Raw genomic sequence first — 4,954 nt, forward strand, 5'->3', positions numbered from 1 at the left:
ACTTCTGCTTCCAGCGGACCACACCATCGTGGATGCCTTCTGCTTGCCCCCCAGACTCCCTCCCCAGCCTCCCCAGCCACGCTCAGCGTCCGGCAGGGCTGAGTTTATGAAGTGGCCCATCCAAGGCTCCTTTGCCCTGGTTTCTGGTTAGGTTCAGCCAATGAAAGGCCCGGAGGGCAGGGTGTTTATTGCCGGCTCCCTCCTTCAGGGAGCTGATTCCCTTCACAAAGGCTGCAGCTCTGACCAGGGGGCCATATTCTAACCGCTTCCTTGCCTGTGCCCTCAGGTCTAGGAGAGGTAAAGCCTTCCTGCTGTTGCTAGCCCTGGGATGCTTCCTCACCCCTTGTAGGTTTCCCTTCACACTGCCCACATCTTTGTAAATGGTCCTTCCTCAGTTTGAGATGCCATTTGCTTCCTTTTAGGACCCTGACCACATAGACACCACTGCTGTTTCCACTGGATACACATCCTCGGGGCCGTCCCACCTCCCCGTGGGCATCACCGATAATTCCACCCAGTCTTATTAAAGTAGAGCGGACACAGTGCTACGGCAACATGGGAGGGACCATCTCTCCCCACTCTGTGTCAATCTGTTAGAGGGGTCTGAGCAATGCACTGCTTGCACTCCAAAGTCTTCTAGAATTTTAAGTTGAAATAGCTCTTTTTTGACCTGCATGAGGCGGAAGGAGGAGTCCCGAGAGGTCTGGGTCTGGCAGCTGGCTCTGCCGCTAAATGGCTGTGTGCCCTGGGAAAAGCCATTCTTGGTTTTAGGCCTCATTTTCCCCACCTGTAACACAGGGGTTAGACTTAGTGTTCTGTGTGTGTGCATGTGTGTGTGTGTTGGCCATTTTCATTTAGTGTTTTTTTTTAATTGAAATATAGTTGAGTCAGAAAGAGAAAAAAAAAATTGTATAATATCCCTTATAGGTGGAATCTGGAAAAATGGTATAGATGATCTTATTTGCAAACAGAAATAGAGACACAGAGGTAGAGAACAAAGTATGGATACCAAGGGGGAAAGAGGGGAAAAGATGAATTGGGAGATTGGGATTGACATCTATATCTATATCTATATATCTATATATCTATATCTATCTATATCTATGTATCTATATCTATATATCTATATCTATCTATATCTATATATCTATATGCACACACTATTGATACTATGTATTAGGTTGGCCAAAAAGTTCGTCTGGGTTTTTCCAGAAGATGTTACAGCTCACTGGGCAAAATGGCTGGGGGCATGGCTGGTGTGACTTTAGGGCAGCTGCAGCTTTCTCGGCAGGATCTCGCCACTTTGGATGTTACCAAGTTGACACCACTTTCACATGAAGTTACCAGCGGAGAGGTCACGATTAATATAGGTACCACTGGTCACATAGCTCATGGGAAATTTATGATTGTAAAAGCTATTTCTGGAGTTCACACTGTCACCTTCAAAAACGAACTAGAAAGAAATATTACAATCAAATTTGGCTATGCTAATGCTAAGATTATAAACCAAGGACCCAAGTTGTCCTCGGCCAGAATGTTACAGATCCTGTGGAAATAGTACACCAGGTGAGTTTCCTACAGACATTCCAGGGACCAAAGGGAACTTCAAATTAGTAAGGCATGTTTCCTTTGTTGACCGTCTTGGCCACAATATTTTGATGGCTACTATGCTGAATAGTGCCGCAGTGGTGGGTGCAGCTCTTCTGTTGGTAGCTGGTAATGAGTCACGTCCTCAACCTCAGACTTCTGAACACCTGCCTGCTATAGAAATCATGATGCTGAAACATACTTTGAGTCTACAAAATAAAATTTATTTGGTGAAAGAAAGTCTGGCTACGTGGAAGCAACCTAAATGTCCATCAACAGATGAATGGATAGAAAAGATGTGGTACATATATACAATGGAATATTACTCAGCTGTAAAAAGGAATGAAACTGGGACATTTCTAGAGACATGGATGGACCTAGAGACTGTCACACAGAGTGAAGTGAGTCAGAAAGAGAAAAACAAATGTCGTATATCAACATATATATGCGGAATCTAGAAAAATGGTACAAATCAACCAGTTTGCAAGGCAGAAATAGAGACCCAGATGCAGAGAACAAACAAATGGACACCAAGTGGGGAAAGTGGGGATGATTGGGGGGGGAATGAATTGGGAGATTGAGATACCAAATTGTATACTCTAAATATATGCAGTTTATTGTATGTTAACTGTATCTCAATAAAAGTTCTTTAAAAAAATAAAAAAATTTAAAAATAAAAAATAAATAAATAAATAAAAAGAAAGTCTGGCTAAAGAACAGTATGAACAGATCCTTGCATTTGTACAAGGTACAGTAGCAGAAGGAGCTCCTATTATTCCAATTTCTGCTCAGCTAAAATGCAATATTGAAGTCATCTGTGAGCACATAGCAAAGAAAATTCCAGTACCCCCAAGAGACTTTACTCCAGAACCCCAACTTATTGTTATTAGATCCTTTGATGTCAGCAAATCTGGCTGTGAAGTTGATGACCTTGAGGGGGGTGTAGCTGGTGGTAGTATTCTAAAAGGTGTATTAAAGGTGGGCTGGGAGATAGAAGTCAGACCTGGCATTGTTTCCAAAGATAGTGAAGGAAAACTCATGTGTAAACCCATCTTTTCCAAAATTGTATTGCCTCGGTATGCTGCTCCAGGAGGTCCTATTGGAGTTGGAACAAAAATTGACCCCGCTTTGTGCCGGGCTGACAGAATGGTGGGGCAGGTACTTGGTGCAGTGGGAGCTTTACCTGAGATCTTCACAGAATTGGGAATTTCCTATTTCCTGCTTAGACGGCATCTAGGTGTACACACTGAAGGAGACAAGGAAGCAGGGAAAGTGCAAAAGCTGTCTAAGAATGAGGTGCTTATGGTGAACACAGGGTCCCTGTCGACAGGAGGAAGAGTTAGTGCCGTCAAGGCTGATCTGGGCAAAATTGTTTTTGACTAATCCTGTGTGCACAGAAGTAGGAGAAAAAATTGCCCTTAGCCGAAGAGTTGAGAAACACTGGCATTTAATTGGTTGGGGTCAAATAAGAAGAGGAGTGACAATCAAGCCAACAGTAGATGGTGACTGAAGAATTAAATAATATGTGGATGAAGTCGGAATTTCTCTTAACAACCTAGGGGTATATTTTCAAAGCAATAGAGGGAAATTAATTGCACAGCTCATTACCTTAGTGGTAGCTGTAAGGTTATTCTCATTTTTTGGTGATGAAAATTTAACCTCTAATACTAAAATAGGGTCTACAATAAATGTAAAAATTGGCATAATGTTGGATTGAATCCACATTTTACCAGAAATTAATTATTCCCAAATAATGTTTAATTTATACATCAGTAGAGGTTTGAAAGGAAACTGCTACAACCAGCCTTTGCTATAGCACATATACCACTGAATCTGTTTGCAATAAAATTTTTCCTCCTATAAAAAAAAAAAAGATGTTACAGAAAAACTCGAACAAACATTTTGGCCAACCGAATATAAAATGGATAGCTAATGAGAACCTACTGTACAGCACACGGAACACTGCTGAACACTAAATGTGGTGACCTAAATGGGAAGGAAATCCAGCAAAGAGGGGATATATGTACACATGCAGCTGATTCACTTTGCTGTACAGTAGAAACTAACACAACATTGTAAAGCAACTATACTCCAATAAAAAATTTTTTTAAAAAAGAAATGTAATTGATTTATAATGTTATGTTAGTTTCTGGTGGACAGTTTATATACATAAACTGAATCACTGAATATATATATATTCTTTTTCATATTCTTTTCCACTATAGGTTATTACAGGATATTGACTATAGTTCCCTGTGCTATAGTGTAGGACCTTGTTGCTTATCTATTTTATATACAGTAGTTTGTATCTGCTGATCCCAAACTCCTAATTTGTCTCTCCCTTTTCCGCTTTGATAACCGTAAGTTTGCTATGTCTGTGTGCACTCAGTGATTCATAAACTGCCCTGAGCTCCCAGCCTCACTTTAGCCAGAGCGGCTCCTGTTTGATCTATTTTTAGAATTTGGGCTTTCATGAAGCTTTCCTTTAAAGCATGGATTCCATGGCTTTAAAAATACTTGACAACAACTGAACTGGATAATTCGAAAGTCCCTCCCAACCCCAACTGTTTTTTAATTATTTTTTTATTTTAGCTGCCCCACACAGCTTGTGGGATCTTAGTTCCCTGACCAGGGATTGAACCCAGGCCCTCGGTGGTGAAAGTGCCCAGTCCTAACCACTGGACTGCCAGGGAATTTCCAGCCCCAACATTTTTTAGCATAAAATCAACCTTGCCTTCCTCACCACTGTGCCAAGGAGAGTCTGGTTCCAAGAATTAGTGGAAAACTGATGGTTAAGGCCTGTCTCCTGCCAGGCTCTGTCATGGTAAATCTACCGTGACCCGGTAAATGGTTTTATTCCCACCCCATCCATCTTTGGCATCTTCTCACTTCTCATTTACTTCTGCCACTATTCCTAAACAAGGGGGAAAAAAAAAACTGATTTAAAACCAATTGGATAAAATGCAAACCAGCCCAGCAAACAAAAATGTGGAAAAGATGGCAGCTTTAAATGAACTGACTGGACTTCCCTGGTGGCGCAGTGGTTAAGAATCTGCCTGTCAATACAGGAGACGCAGGTTCGATCCCTGCTCCGGGAAGATCCCACATGCCTTGGAGCAACTAAGCCCATGTACCACAACTACTGATTGCGCCTAGAGCCCGTGCTCTGCAACAAGAGAAGCCACCACAGTGAGAAGCCCATGCACTGCAACAAAGAGTGGCTCCCACTTGCCGCAACTACAGAAAAGCCTACACGCAGCAACGAAGACCCAACATAGCCAAATTAAATAAATAAATAAATAAACAAACTGAGTACTGAGGTTTGCAAAGGCTTGTTCCACAGTAGTGGAAGCTGGCAGCCAGTCAG

The 4,954-nt window shown here is 42.0% G+C and overlaps 1 pseudogene; it reads left to right on the top strand.

Annotated features, from left to right (window-relative positions):
• Positions 1–1,237: 1,237 nt before the first annotated feature.
• LOC130857251 (eukaryotic translation initiation factor 2 subunit 3, X-linked-like) lies at positions 1,238–3,097 on the top strand (annotated as a pseudogene).
• The last annotated feature ends 1,857 nt before the right edge of the window (positions 3,098–4,954 follow it).

The sequence above is a fragment of the Hippopotamus amphibius genome, chromosome 7 (genome assembly GCF_030028045.1).
Source record: "Hippopotamus amphibius kiboko isolate mHipAmp2 chromosome 7, mHipAmp2.hap2, whole genome shotgun sequence".
Taxonomy (NCBI): domain Eukaryota; kingdom Metazoa; phylum Chordata; class Mammalia; order Artiodactyla; family Hippopotamidae; genus Hippopotamus; species Hippopotamus amphibius.